The 16,642-nt window shown below is 43.5% G+C and overlaps 1 protein-coding gene across 1 annotated transcript in view; it reads right to left on the bottom strand.

Annotated features, from left to right (window-relative positions):
* SLC2A9 (solute carrier family 2 member 9) overlaps positions 1–2,591 on the bottom strand; it is a 689,875-nt gene extending 687,284 nt beyond the window's left edge. The window contains exon 1 of the mRNA XM_073610132.1: positions 2,413–2,591. The gene's annotated coding sequence lies outside the window, so the exon portion shown is untranslated. The remainder of the gene's footprint in view (positions 1–2,412) is intronic.
* Positions 2,592–16,642: the final 14,051 nt, after the last annotated feature.

Genomic DNA, 16,642 nt, shown 5'->3' with positions numbered 1-16,642 from the left:
TTCCTCTTGGCAAAAAGCCATCAGTTCCTGTAAATTCTTGGGCTGTCTTGCATGAACTGCACGTTTGAGATCTCCCCAGAGTGGCTCAATGATATTGAGGTCAGGAGAGTGAGATGGCCACTCCAGAACCTTCACTTTATTCTGCTGTAGCCAATGACAGGTCGATTTGGCCTTGTGTTTTGGATCATTGTCATGTTGGAATGTCCAAGTACGTCCCATGCGTAGCTTTCTGGCTGATGAATGCAAATGTTCCTCCAGTATTTTTTGATAACCTACTGCATTCACCTTGCCATCAATTTTGACCAAATTTCTTGGGCCTTGTTGACTCCTCTCCAAATTAAGCGTTTATGGTTGTGGCCAAAAAGCTCAATTTTGGTCTCATCACTCCAAATGACTTTGTGCCAGAAGGTTTGAGGCTTGTCTCTGTGCTGTTTGGTGTATTGTAAGCGGGATACTTTGTTGCATTTGCGTAGTAATGGCTTTCTTCTGGTGACTCGACCATGCAGCCCATCTTTCTTCAAGTGCCTCCCTATTGTGCATCTTGAAACAGCCACACCACATGTTTTCAGAGAGTCCTGTTTTTCACCTGAAGTTATTTGTTGGTTTTTCTTTGCATCCCGAACGATTTTCCAGGCAGTTGTGGCTGAAATTTTAGTTGGTCTACCTGACCGTGGTTTGGTTTCAACAGAACCCCTCATTTTCCACTTCTTGATTAAAGTTTGAACACTGCTGATTGGCATTCTCAATTCCTTGGATATTTTTTTATATCCCTTTCCTGTTTTATACAGTTCAACTACCCTTTCCCGCAGATCCTTTGACAAATCTTTTGCTTTACCCATGACTAAGAATCCAGAAACATCAGTGCAGCACTGGATGAAAGATGCAAGGGTCTGTCAGGAGTCCAGAAACTCATTGACCTTTTATACACACACACTAATTACAAGCAAACAGATCACAGGTGAGGATGGTTACCTTTAATAGCCATTCAAACCCCTTTGTGTCAACGTGTGTGCATGTTATCAGGCCGAAATCACCAGGGTATGTAAACTTTTGATCAGTGTCATTTGGGTAGTTTCTGTTGTGATTATGATTTAAAAAGAGTAAACACAGTTGATTGATAATAAATGGCTTCAGCCAAACACTAACCATGAGTGAAAGAAAAGTTTTTGTGTTATTCATATTCTCTGAAAAATACCCCAAAAAATCATAAATTCTGCCAGGGTATGTAAATTTATAAGCACAACTGTATATGTTTGGGTGTAGGAAATATTGGTGGTGTGAATTAAAGGAAAACTGTGATAAGAAAAATAAGGGGTGCGAATTGAAACCTGTTTCCTCCTCTCAGCTGACAGGAGTGGCACCCGGTCTGGTCTTCTGCTACTCTAGCCCATCTGCTTCAAGGTTCGCTGTGTTGTGCATTCAGAGATGGTATTCTCCACACCTTGGTTGTAACAAGTGCTTATTTGAGTTACTATTGCCTTTCTATCATCTTAAACTATTCTGCCCATTCTCCTCTGACCTCTGACATTAACAAGGCATTTTCCTCCACGTAACTGACGCTCACTGGATATTTTCTCTTTTTTGGACCATTTTCTGTAAACCCTAGAGATGGTTGTGTGTGAAAATCCCAGTAGATCAGCAGTTTTTGAAATACCCAGACCAGCCCGTCTGGCACCAACAACCATGCCACTTTCAAAGTCACTTAAATCCCCTTTCTTCCCCATTCTGATGCTCGGTTTTAACTTCAGCAAGTCGTCTTCACCACATCTAGATGCCTAAATGCATTGAGTCGCTGCTGTGTGATTGGCTGATTAGCAATTTGTGTTACCAGGCAATTGAACAGGTGTATCTAATAAAGTGGTCGGTGAGTGTATGTTTCTAATTAAATAGGACAGATACATATGAAAACTGTGTATCGGGATTTTTTTGTTTTTGTTTGTTTGTTTTTTTTGTCAATTACCATTTTTTTTGGGCTAAAACCATTTAGCTAATTTCTATACTTTTAGATAGAAATTTCTAGATAGATTTCTTTTCTTTAGCAACAGCCGATCACATCGACATCGCCGTGGAAACAGCTATGCTCCCTCCAGTTAGAGATGCTGCACACTGACAGGGGATCACAATATTCGGCATAGCCTCAACCATGTGTACTATGAGCCCAGTGATCAGAAGAATATAAATAGAATGTAAAATGAGCTGGCAGCTTCTGACTGCAAAGTGAAACAGCATGTAACCTGATAGCACAATGTAGTTAAATGGAGGAGTGGGAGAGATCTTCTTCACCACTAGGAAGTATAAGCAGACAGAGATCATGTGGATTGCCCTGGAGAAATCTGCACAAATGTTCAATCGTTATTCGATTACAAATGATCACATATCATACATACATTTAACAAGAAGTTGATATGTTACCTTGAACAAGAACACGGGTCTTCTTATATGGGTGAGTAAAACTCTTCGATCATGATTCCACTTGTCTGATATATATATTTTTTTTTTACACGCCCCACTTTAAATCATGAAATACAAGTTTGGAGTGCTGTGATTGGGCAGAACCGCAGGGTGCACCTTAGTGGAGGTTTCTCTGTATAGTGAATGTGTGCTGCGTGCTGCTTATAAATAATTCATAGCAAGAACAGGGGATATTCCGCTGCAATTATACAGTCTCATTGGCATATTATTATTATTATACAGTATTTATATAGCACCAACAGTTTGCGCAGCGCTTTACAACATGAGGGCAGACAGTACAGTTACAATACAATTCAATACAGAAGGAATCAGAGGGCCCTGCTCGTTATATAGCATAAGTTACTAAATGCAAAGTCAATTCAGTGTAAAATGTTTATTGTAATGCACAATATCACCAGATACACAGGAAATACAGAATTTTCTAAAATCGCTACTATACCCAAAGGCAAATGTTTATTATATTGCAGCTTACCAATTCTTATGCCCCGTACACACGGTCGGACTTTGTTCGGACATTCCGACAACAAAATCCTAGGATTTTTTCCAACGGATGTTGGCTCAAACTTGTCTTGCATACACACGGTCACACAAAGTTGTCGGAAAATCCGATCGTTCTGAACGTGGTGACGTAAAACACGTATGTCGGGACTATAAACGCGGCAGTGGCCAATAGCTTTCATCTCTTTATTTATTCTGAGCATGCGTGGCACTTTGTCCGTCAGATTTGTGTACACGCGATCGGAATTTCCGACAACGGAAAATTTTATAGCCTGCTCTCAAACTTTGTGTGTCGGAAATTCTGATGGAAAATGTGTGATGGAGCCACAGTCGGAATTTCCGACAACAAGGTCCTATCACACATTTTCCTTCGGAAAATCCGACCGTGTGTACGGGGCATTAGACGTGATGGTTGCATTATTTTCTTTTTTAGGCTTTCTTTTTTCAATTTTCATCTCTAGTAAGTCTGTTGTTTTTCAACAAGCTCTCTTGCAGATGTATCGGTAAAGAAATGTGACAAACCATTTACCACTGACAGGGGGGCTTACAATGATCTGCTTCTATTTATTTATGTAAAACCTTTATCCCAAAGGGAAAAAAAAATGAAAATTGTATCATACTTACCGTAATTTTCCTTTCCTGGTGCCTTTCTATGGCAGCATACCTGTGATAAGCTCCGCCCCAGACTCCTCCCCTCAGGATAGTGAATAAATTACAAAAGTAACAACCATACCCCCCCCCCATAGCATTCTCCTATTATATCGAATACCAAGGGAGGGCATGTATGCTGCCATGGATAGGCACCAGGAAAGGAAAATTATGGTAAGTATGATACAATTTTCCATTTTCCTGGTGCCTCCATGGCAGCATACCTGTGATAAAATAAATAGCTAACAACTGGGTGGGTAATGCTCATAAATAATAATTGCCCTTCTTCCGAACTCCACTGAGGTGAGTGCCCTGGATCAATCCTGTAATGGCGCATGAATGTGTTTGGCGATGACCAAGTGGCCACTTGGCAAATAGTCTCTAGAGAGACGTTAGCCCTTGCCGCCCAAGATGAAGAGACTGCCCTCGTTGAGTGGGCTTTCACCGCCGGAGGATCCATCCCTCTAGCCCTATACACTTTTTGGATTAGCTTACAAATCCAGGAGGCGATAGTTCTTGATGCGGCTTCCTTCCCTCTGTTTCTGCCCCAAGGAAGTATGAACAATTTGTTTGATGCGCTAAAGGGGGCTGTAGCCTGTAGGTAACATCTCAGAACTCTGGAAATGTCCAATTCTTGCAGTAAACCTGAGAGCGGATCCGTAAAGGTAGGTAGTGCCCAGGCTTCTGAGAGAGTGGACCGACAAGAAACTTTAGGGACAAAACCATCCACTATCCGTAGCTCCACCCTATCCGGGAAGAAAGATATGTGCTCATCTTCTGCCCCCAAAGCTTGTAATTCCGAGGCCCTCTTCCCTGAAGTTACTGCAATTAAAAAGGCAGTCTTGAGCGTCAGGTTCCATAGGGAAGAGGATTCTATTGGGGCGAAAGGCTGAGACATCAGACAGTCCAGCACAAAGGGCAGATCCCAAGCAGGAAAAGAACGCTTTACTGGTGACCGAATCTTTTTGACTGCCCTGAAGAATTGAATGATGAGCAAGTCCTCTGCCCATCTTTTTTGGGTAGCTGCCGAAATAGCAGCTACCTGCACCTTCAGTGAGATTAGACCGAGACCAAGGTCCAAGCCAGCCTGCAGAAAATCCAAGAGGAGTGCAGTGGAAGGAATTGTGGGATTCGAGCACGTGTCAGCCGCAAACAGTTTAAACTTATACCAGACCTTTGAGTTCACATAATTCTTGGAGGATTTTCTGGCTTTCAAAAGAGTTGAAATCACATTTGAAGAGCAACCTAAGGATTGGAATTTCTCTCTTTCAACATCCAAATGTGCAGGTTCAATTTGTGAGGAGCTGAATGCACAAATCTCCCTTGAGAGACAAGTTGAGGTAGCACCGAAATTTTGAGAGGGCAACAAGTACTGAGGCACATTGCCCAGGGGAACTAAGGCCTCCTCGGCCAGTATGGCAGAATTGCCACTACTTTGACTGGCTCCTTCATCAACCTGAGCAGAAACTTCGAAATTAGGGGTTTAGGGGGGAATGCATAGGCTGTTTTGCATTGCCACGGCCTTGAAAGGGCATTTATCGCGTCTGCCCGAGGGTGAGGCAGACAGGAGAGGAATCTTGAAAGAAATAAAAGTAGATATGGCGCTGTTCTATTGGTAGCAGATATTTATTGGAGGTTTAAAAAGAGGTGATAGTAAACCCACTTCCCTTAGTGGAAAAAACCATAGGAGAAAGAAGGCTAGAATACAGCGTTAGCTGTTAGTAAGTGCTGCTAATAAACCTCAATTAGGTGTAAAACAAAAACTAAACAATATATATATATATATATATATATATATATATATATATATATATATATATATATATATATATATATATATATATATATATATATATATATATATATGTTTGAGTAACTAAGTCTCCCAATTTGGTCTTTTGCACTCAGTTGCAAAAAATAGTGTGTGGTTCTTTTGTATGATATGAGAATTCAGTGTATGCAAAACCAAAAAAAAAGAAAAATAAACATAAATAAAATAAAACAAAATTAAAAGTGAAATATAGTGTTTATATATAATTAAATACTATACAAAAAATACTGTACGTACTTAAACAATCTGAAGTGAATAATATATGAAAAATTCTAAACAGATTCCCCGGACATACAATTTTACAATGACCATTTCATCTTGATAATATAAAAATATAAGATTAATAAAGTGCTAGTCGTGCCATTAGAAAAACACCAATTTATCTAAAAACTATGAAAATCAATAAAGTGCTCTTGTGCCAGTGAAGGAATCCGTTTTCTAATTTAGTGGAGACTAGCCCCGCTGTGGGAAAGTCCCACCTCCTTTGTACTGCAAGGTGATCGCAGTGTGCTCCCCAACCCATTCAAACTCGCATTGGTGGTAAAGATGGTCCAGGAGGGGCACTGAAGGAGACGTGGTCTTGAGATCAGGTCCTTCTTCGACCACCACTGAAGACCCCTCCTCATGGGAACTGAGATAGAAATTTGCTGACATAGTGACTGCCTTTTCCACTGTGACAGGAAGCCCACTTGAAAAATCCTCAGATGCCAATGAGCCCAGGGTAGCACGGGATACAGGATGACATGGTCCCGATCAGACTCAGACAGTTTGACACTGAAAGGTGAGAGAGTGACCTGACATGACACGTCTTTTGGACAATAGCCGATACCTTCTGGGGAGGAGACACACTGTTCCGGCTGAGGTGTTGAAAAGAGCACCGAGGTAGACCATTGACTGGGTTGGGGTTAGGAGACTTTTTTCCCCATTCACCAGCCACCCAAAATCCTTCAGGGTGGACAGGAGGACCTCTCTGTGATCTAGAAGTTGAGCTGGGTTGGAGGCAAGCAAAAGGATGTCGTCCAAAATGTGGAAAACTCGCAGACCTCTCTCCCTGAGGGGCGCCAGGACTGCGATCAGCACCTTCGAAAATATCCTTGGGGTTGTGCACAGGCCAAAAGGAAGGCACTGGAACTGGAGGTGCCTGTGGCCAACCACCACTCTTAGAAATTTCTGGGGGGCGTGGCTTGGACATGAGACGGTGAGGACGCTTCTCGTGTGAGCTCCGGCGCCGACACCCTTAACATCAGCCTTTAACAGCGTTATTGCACACTCACGAACGGATGGCAAGTATGGGGAAGAGAACGGGCAAAGCTCAGCCCAAAAAGGGGACACCCAAAAACACAATTAAACGATTCCTCGCCACGGAATCGGAGGACCCCGGGGAAGCAGATGACCTAGGCCGCACGCCACACGGAATGGAGGTAAGCTCCGCCTCACACTACAGGCCGGAATCCAAGCGCCGCTCTCCAGTATCCTCAGTAGGCTCTGATGATGAGGGAAGCCCGATCAGACACTCGGGAGTAGCGGAACTAATGAGCGGTCTCCCCACGAAATCAAACCTGGCTTCTATGCTGCACGGACTGGAAAAAGTGATCAAAAAAGAGCTATCAGGGGTGAGAGCGGACCTGGCACAAGTGTTGGAACGTGTAGAGGAGTCTGAACAACGCCTCGATAGACACGCAGCAGCCATCAGGGACTTACAGACATCCACCCGCACTCTCACCCTGGCTCACAGAACGGCTTTATACAAGATCGAGGACCAAGAGAATAGAAACAGGAGGAACAATATCCGCATCAGGGGGTTACCGGAGGCAACAAGAGATGATGACTTAACTGCATCGGTTAGAGGTATCTTTAACAGCCTCCTAGGAAACCCTGCAGATCATCCCTTGAAGCTAGACAGGGTCCACAGAGCACTCCGGCCTCGTAATCTGGCTTCTGAGACCCCTAGAGATATCATTTGCAGAGTGCACTACTATGAGGAAAAGGAACTCATAATGCGCAAAGCAAGGGAAGCAGCAACACTGGAGTTTGATGGTGTTACCCTGTCTTTCTTTCATGATCTCGCCAGAGAAACCCTGGAAAGACGTAGAGCACTCAAACCTCTCACAGAAAAATTGAGGATAGCTTCAATTAACTATCGATGGGGATTTCCGGCCGCGCTTATAGCTCACAGAGATGGTAAAACTGCCATCCTCCGATTCCCTGAAGATTTGGATGCGTTTTGCATGGATCTTAATATAGATCCTCCAGAACTCCCCGGATGGCAAGATGTCATCCCCGCTTTGCCTGCATCTTTGGAAGTGAAGTGGCAGAAGGTCTCCAGAAACAGACGACGCACATCAGCAGGTGCCTCACCTCCACTGGGCTGAACACGCTTTGAGGAGATTCAACACTCAGTCTACAGACCGGTATAGTGGACAAACTTGCCTGAGCTCCAAATTTCCTATTTTTCCCCCTTTTTTTTTTTTTTTTTTTGGGCTCATCCGAGGAAAGCTATGTTTGATACTCACTTGTCATAGGTTGGTTAAACATGATAGAGATATCAGGTAATCTGCTCAACCCCACCCAAATTGGGAATAAGTTTCAGTTTACAGCAAAGTTAAGGTTCACACTGTTAAATTTATTTACTACTTCATGTGTCGGCGCCGGATCACGCAATCATCTTCGCTTGTCAATTTTTTGGCATGCGTGGTCTGTGCCCTACGTCGGCTTCGCCTCCCATTACGGGGGGGCGGGGATCCCGGTGTCCCACGGCGTCTCCTCCTCTCTGGGGCGGATGCTCTGGGTTGCGGGGCTCCTCGTCTTCCCGTCTGTTGCACTGCAAGTTTTTGCGTGCACAAAAGAAAGGTATACATAGATGTTCTTCTTATTCTTTTCTTCTTGGTCTCCTTTTCCTCTTTCTCTTCTCCCCCTGCTGTCACCCCTCTCATCCATACCAGTCTGGCGGAGTACATATAGAAGTGAATGGTCCTACAGGAATCCAATGGCCACGATTAAATTAATCTCCCTTAATGTACGCGGGCTACACGCTCCCGGTAAAAGGCACTCATTATATAGAGAACTCGATCGCTTACATGGAGACATTATATTTCTCCAGGAAACCCATCTCACACACACAACCTCAGTGAAACTATACGCCCGCCATTATCCAACATGGCATTATAGTCTCTCTGATGTCACGAAAGCAAAAGGAGTGGCCATTGGGTTCCGGACGGGATCCTCTTTTTCTCATGAAGATACTCTCGCAGATCCCCTAGGTAGATATCTGTTCTTGAGGGGCAGTCTGGGTAACCTACCTTGTACTTTAGCTACAGTTTATGCCCCGAATCAAGGACAGACCAGCTTCTTGGCATCCACTCTAGCGAAATTAAGAGACTTTTCTCGAGGATGCATTATACTAGCAGGAGATTTTAATGCTCCCCTGGAACCATCTCTAGATACCTCCCAAGGTAGATCTTGCATCTCTCATAAACGCCTTACATTCCTACGAAAACGACTACACGAATCACAACTTATAGATGTGTGGAGGATAATGCACCCGCGGGAAAAAGATTACACACACTATTCGCATTTTCACAACTCGCACTCGCGAATAGACTATTTTCTCATAAACCATCATCATCTGGAAACAGTCACTAATTCGCGCATTGAAACTACAACGATCTCTGACCATGCACCAATTAGTATGCAATTACAGATTAGGTCCCTACCAAATAAAATCACAAACTGGAGATTGAACGACTCACTTATCTCGGAAGAGGTGGATAGAACAGAGGTGGAAAGAGGCATATCTGAATATTTCCATGAGAACACTTCCCCAGAGATCTCCCCGGGAGTTCTCTGGGAGGCCCATAAGGCCTACATTAGGGGAAAATTAATTGAATTAGGCTCTAGGAAAAAAAAAGCAAGGACACATGCGCAATCTCAACTTATCAAAGACATAAGTTCCCTCGAGAAACACCATAAACTCTCTAATTCCCCACAAATCTTACACTCACTCACCCAGAAAAGAGAGGAGTTAAAAGCGTTATTCCACACAGAAAACACAGCCAGAATGCGTATAATATCGCAGCAATTCTACGAATGGGGTAACAGACCTAGTCGCTTACTGGGCCCGCTCCATTCAACAAAAAAAATCAGCCGCCTATATATCTAAAATAAAATCGTCAGCAGATATTATGCTACACAAAACGAGTGATATTGCGAAAGAATTCCGCCTCTTCTATCAAAAACTTTATAATGTTGGTAAAGGCATAACTGAAGGTTCATCTAGAGACACACTTATCAAACAATATCTCACGCAGGCCAGGCTGCCCAGTCTCCCTACTCAGGCACTAGAGGCTTTAGAGGAGGAGTTTTCCCCGGCATAACTCGGGAAAGCATTAAAATCTATGGCTAATGGTAAAGCCCCGGGCCCAGACGGCTATACGATGTCATACTACCGCGCATTTTCTGGGACTCTGCTCCCACATCTGACAGCATATGCTAACTCGATTTCCTCGGGGGGAGCACTCCGCCCGGAGACTCTCCACGCCCACTTCACAGTTCTCCCCAAACCGGGGAAAGACCCGAGCCTCTGCGGCAGTTACAGGCCAATTTCCCTGTTGAACTTAGATGCCAAAATATATGCAAAAGCAATTGCGCTTCGTCTGTTGCCTCTGCTCCCTCAGTGGGTGTCGAGGGATCAGACGGGGTTCATCCCCGGGAGGGAGGCCAGGGATAACTCCCTTAGAACACTCTCCCTGATTTCATATGTGCGACGGTGCTCCCAGCCCACCCTTCTCTTGTCAACTGATGCTGAAAAAGCGTTTGACAGGGTGGACTGGGAGTTCCTGATGTCTACACTATCACACCTAGGAATGGGACCACACATGTTGGCCAGAATCTCGGCACTATACCAATCCCCCTCAGCACAAATACGAGTCAACGGTACATTGAGTGAAACCTTTCTCCTACACAACGGCACCCGTCAGGGTTGTCCCCTCTCACCGATATTATTCGCGCTTTCCCTAGAACCGTTTTTAGCTACGATCCGTAATGACCCTAATATTCACGGTATCAACATAGGATCAACAGAACATAAATATGCAGCTTATGCAGATGATATTTTATTCTATGTTCAACAGCCCCTTATTACACTCCCAAATCTTATGGAAGCCTTTCGCAAATTCGGAACTCTTGCTAATTTTAAAATTAACACATCTAAATCAGAAATCTTAAATGTATCCATCCCCCATAATGCGACTACTACACTGAAACAATCCTTCCCTTTTAGTTGGCAAACCCACTCACTAAAATATTTAGGAATACAACTGACAGCTAATCCCTCCTCGCTATTTCGTAGAAATTATATACCCTTACTGAATTCTATTAAATCAGACTTACAGAAGTGGACCCAATTAGCCCACACATGGTTAGGTCGAACCAGCATAGTGAAGATGAATGTGTTGCCCAGGCTGCTCTTCATGTTTCAGATGATAACGTATAAGATCCCACCGGGGTTTTTTAGACTAATACAATCTATGGTCTGTAAGTATATCTGGAATCGCAGACGTCCCAGACTCACTTATAAATTTCTCATTAAACATAAGCGTGAGGGAGGTTTGGCGATCCCGGACTTCAAGAGTTACTATCTCGCAATTCTATTAAACCGGATATCAGATTGGAAATACCATAGGAACTCAAAAATTTGGGTACAATTAGAAATGGAATTATGTGGTACGATGCCGTTCTCTTTAATCTGGATACCAAACAAATTTCGAAAGCTTGCATATACAACCTCCCCACTAACGAAATCAACCCTAGCAGCCTGGGACTTGTTGTGCAAACTACAAAAATGGAAGTACAACTCTCCACTAATGCCACTCTCTGGTCATGATTATTTCCCCCCCGGAAATATGAACCCAAGGTTCAGTAACTGGATATCGGAATCTCCGCTTTTATTACACCAAGTAACCACCGATACAGGAATACTCCCCATTGACAATCTGATACCAACAACTCCTATATCATTCATGGACCACTGGAAGTACCATCAACTTTCACTATTTGTCAAATCCCTCCCGAAGCCTTTACGAGCTGAAACAGAGTTGAACCCAATTGAGTGTTTATTAGCAGGGGAACAACCACCAGAAAAAGCTATCTCACTCTTTTATAAAGCTATATTGTCCCTATCCCCGTTGACACAGCTGCCATTTCTCCACAAATGGGAACAAGATCTCCACAGCCCAATAACGGACACCCAACGCACCACTATTCTACAGCTTTCATATACTTCCGCAATATCTTCAAGAGCAGCAGAAGCAAATTATAAACTCTTGACAAGATGGCATTACTCTCCGGCAGTGTTACACGGAATGTTCCCAGCCAAATCAGATCTTTGCTGGAGAGGTTGTGGGGAAAAAGGGACTCATGCCCATATCTGGTGGGAATGCCCCCTAATCAAATCATATTGGTATAACATTTTACTCTGGATAAAAAAAATACAAGGGTATGAAGTTGTCAATGACCCATGGGTAATACTATTTCATTGCACAAGTGAACCAACGGGAGCATATAAAAAATCTATTACACCCCATCTTTTAAAACGCGGCCAAAATGCTCATACCAAAATATTGGAAACAACAAATTATCCCCTCGATGCGTCAATGGCTAACTGAGGTTGACCATATCTATCACATGGAAAGCAGTACGCTCACAATACGCAATAAATCTGATCTGGCTACTAAGATATGGTCCTGTTGGTTCGCGTTCAAGTTCTCAGCAGAATATGCAGAAATAATGTCTCAATAGAATATGTAATAGAACTTACTTACATTGTCTGGAGGTATTCCGCTAAGACTGGAAACTCCCCCTCCCCCCCCCCCCTTTTTTCTCTTCCTTCTTCTTTTCTTTTATCTCTATGCCCTTTTCTCTTCACTTTCTGTTTTAATCTTTTGACAAATAACCTTTAAGTACAGTTTGTGGTAAGAGAAATATTTTAAGTGGGAATAGGTACTATGGATATCTAGCCCTATATATTAGGAAGGATGGAATCCCTAATTTGAAGACTAAGCAGAAGTTGGAAGTAATGATCGGCCCTTAGTTGTGGGTTGTATTATAAATTAGACAACACTTTCTTGTCAGTAGTTTATTTGTATACGAGGGCTCATGTACCTTACCACTGTATATGTATACCTACACTGTACAATTGTATAAATAATTTTCAATAAAAACTTATTGAATGAAAAAAAAAAAAGAAATTTCTGGAGGGCAGGGAGAATGGGTACGTGGAAATAGGCGTCTTGAAGGTCCACCGAGATCATCCAGTCCCCCGGTTGGACCATCTGGATGATAGTTTGTAAGGACTCTATTTTGAAGCTGTCTAATTGAATGAAACGATTGAGTTGCTTCAAATACACCACTGGTTTCCATTCTCCATTCTTTTTGGGGATAAGAAAAAGAGGAGAATAGAATCCTGTGAATCTCTCGGAGGGAGGAACAGGGATTACTGCTTGCTGAAACTGCAGGTGAAGAAATTTCTGTAGGGCCTCCGCCTTCTGAGGGGATAATGGCAGTTTTGTTAGAGCAAATGAGTCTTGCGGGGGATGATCTAAGAACGTCCAGAAATGCCTAAAACGGACGGTGGATATCACCCAGGGAACCTTGCACCGGCTGGACAAGACCTCGGCAAACCTCTTCAACCTGGCCCCAACCGGAGGAACTTGGAATGTCAAAAGGATTTCGCCCCCTCCTGGGGGTTGGGACGACTCCTCTGCTTGTTTGACTTTAAGAAAGTAGCTTGAGTACTTCTCCAATTCTTCTTAGGGTCTCTGTTTTGATGGAACTGTGAGAAGTTCCTGTTCCTGGAGGATTGAAATTTGGAGGAATAAACTTGAGAGCGCCTAACCCTCCTGTCCTGGGGAAGTAATCCCGATTTTCCACTAGTCACTCGAGAGATTGCCTTCTCCAGCCTGTCCCCAAATAAAGCCTTCCCGTCAAAGGGGATCTTGCACCAATTTTGCATCGGCAGCCCAAGCCTTCAGCCACAGAGCCCGTTTGGCCATAATTGTATGCAATATCACTCTAGCTGAATACCTAACCAAATCAATTGCTGCTTCCCCCGCAAAGTCTGCAGATAACTTGAGCTCTTCCAACGCCTTTATGATGTCATCTTTAGGTACATCTTGCCGAATGGCTACCTCAATGTTCTCAGTCCAGACCCTGATGGCATTAGAGAATGATGCCAATGCTACTGCTAGCCTGCAGGCGTCTCCTGCCAATTGGTAGGCTTTCTTAAGGTCCAAGTCGATGCACCTATACAAAGGATCCTTAAAGGAGGTTGAGTCCTCCATTGGCAGGGTGATGTTTTTAGCTAGGCGAACCACTGTAGCATCGACAACCGGAGGAGTGCCCAAGAGAGCAGAGTTGGACTCTGCTAAGGGATACAGTTTTTGAAGTCGGTTTAAGGAAAAACATTTGTCCGTTTGCCTCCATTCTCCTTCTATAAGATCCTTTAACTCCTCCATAAAGGGGAAAAAGGAAAGTTTTTTCTTCAGGAATGAAAAGATTTGGATTTCTTAGGTGGCTCCTCAGTCTCCTCCCAGCCAATTGCTTGTTTAACTGCTGAAACACATGGTTGGACTAAAGAAAAACTGAACCCTGAGGGATCAGATTCATCCGTAGACTCATCGGCCTCATCCTTATCTCCTGTGGTTGGAAGAAGAGGCCCTGATGTGGCCACTGCAGGACCTGCGGTGGACAGGCCTGGAAGGAATGAATCTGAAGCTTGATCCTGCCCACTAGCCGTGACCTGTTGAGAAGGAGATGAGTCCATTAACTCTGCTAGCGAGTCCTAGACGACTTTTTTTATCAAATCCGTCACCTGCTGAACTTCAGCTTTTTCTTTTTCAGCATAACCCCAAAGACAGTCTTTGTAGATCAGTTTATCTGCCATAGGGGTAGCTCCACATGCCCGACACCTCTTAGAGCTTTCCCGTCTGGGGGGGGGCTAGATGACCAGTGTCTTTTAGAAACCGACCTCCCATTGGAATGGTGTCTTGAACTAGTTAAGCAACTGTGATCAGAACTTGGCTGGGAATGGCCACTGTGACGGCCAGAAGTCTTGTTAGACATGTCTTGGCTTATAGGGCTGAAACGAGAGTAACAGTGTAAAGGCACTCTTTTGCTTCAAAAAAAAAATTTTTTTTCTTTTTTTTTTTTTTGTAAATTGGATTAGGTGCATGTCCTTACCTAAGAAAATTAGGGTCTTGGTCTGATGGCGGCTGACTCACAACTGTGGGGGAAGGCAAAAGCAGAAAGGCAGTAGAGAAAACAATGGAGAGAAATGTAAAGGGAAAGAAATAAAAATAAAGGAGAGTAAGAAGGAACACCCCCTCCCCCTGAAAAGAACTAGAACCAGATTTTTATTTTAATTGTACCAAAATATACCACTAAAAAAAAAGAAAACATTAATATAGCAAGAAAAAAACTTTTTTTTTTTTTTTTTTTTTTTTTTTACAAACGCATTTTTTTTTCTTTTATAGTGCTGACAAAAAAAATTACTTTCTCTCTACTTTCCTACCCCTTTGAAACAGCAAGAAATTACTTACCAAGCACAGTCAAACTGAGGCCACAGGAGCACTCAGCGAGAAGAACCTGCTGGGGATAAGCATAAAAGTAACTAAACCCTACCTGACCATAAATAGGGCAAGGGGAGGTGGGACACGCAGGTCCCTCCTCCCCTGAGCCGCCCCTGATGCCCTCTTCCGAAGTGAGGGAAAAGCCATAGGGCCTTTCCCACAAGCAAGATGGCGCCTATAGCATCAACCTCCTGCGCATGCTCCGAGTGGCTGAGAGCGTCGCTCGGAGCCCCACCGCCAATCGGAGACCCCGGTGAACACAGAAAAGAGACCAATCAGTGGCGCGTTCGCGCCTAGGCGCTCGCCACACGAGGGACACCATAGTACCCGGCAAAGAGAGGGGACAGGTGCACAGGCAATAAAGGAAAGAACAGACAGATAAAACACAGCATGTTCATGGCTAAGGCTTACCTGGAGGACAGGGGTGCTTTAATTTTTTTTTTTTTTTTGCTTTTCTATTTTATTTTTCCCAATTTCCCAATGGCACTGTTTATATCCGGTGAAACCGAAGTCATGAAATTATGAAATACTCATAGCTTCCGGTTTCTTAGACCATGGAGATGATTGGAGCCATTCTGGTCTCCGATCAGCTCTATGGTCAGCTGGCGGAACCACTGGCTGCATTCTCGGGTTCCCCGGTGGGACAGGAGAGCCTGAGAAAACCATGGAAAATGGCGGGAGGGGAGGGGACATTCCCTCCCACTGCTTGTAAAAGCAGTCTAGCGGCTAATTAGCAGCTAGGATTGGTTTTACATGAAAGCCGACTGCAGGCTGAAAAAAATGATACCAAGATGATACCTAAACCTGCAGGCTGGTATAAACACTCAAAGTCCAGCAACATACCAGTGTGTGGCTGGTCCTTGTTGGGCATTTATTGTAATGTTCTTTTTTTTCATGCATCCTGTGGGCTAAACAAAAAAGAGAACCTAACAGATTTCTCCATTCAAATCGATTGATCGGTGGTATGCCCATCATTAGAATACTGCCCTGCATCTACCCACTTCTAATGATGGGCATACAATAAATATAAAAATATATGCCGCAGCATAAGGGCGATCGCCCCCTATGTCCACCCCTGCACCTATGCTTCAGCATATATGTTCTTTTCCTAACTGTGGTGGTGAAATCACTTCCTACAGCACTGGAGTCGCTGATATACGTATCGTGAGAGCAAACCATGTTGCTGTCAAAATAAATAAATCAGTGCTGCAGCTGAATGGCGTACCTGAAAAGCAAACAATGGTAACAATAAAACACAGTAACATTACAGTATAACAGTAGGACATACCATACCTGCAAAGCAAACACAATAAAACTCAGTACTATAAAACACAGTACAATAAGACATTACAGTATATCATAAAATACAGTAAAATAGAGGAGAACAATAGAGAGAGAACGATAGAGAGAGAAGAACAATAAAACAACAACTATTTTTGGCTTTTTTGTTTATTTTTTATTTATTTATATTTTATATATATATTTTTTTAACACTCTAATACCGCGTAGACACGGTCAGATTTTCCGACGGGAAATGTTTGATGGGAGCTTGTTGTCAGGAAATTCCGAC

The sequence above is a fragment of the Aquarana catesbeiana genome, linkage group LG01 (assembly GCF_042186555.1).
Source record: "Aquarana catesbeiana isolate 2022-GZ linkage group LG01, ASM4218655v1, whole genome shotgun sequence".
In the NCBI taxonomy this organism is placed as follows: domain Eukaryota; kingdom Metazoa; phylum Chordata; class Amphibia; order Anura; family Ranidae; genus Aquarana; species Aquarana catesbeiana.
Note: the sequence above shows the minus strand (reverse complement) of the source record. Positions and strands in the feature narration are given on the sequence as shown.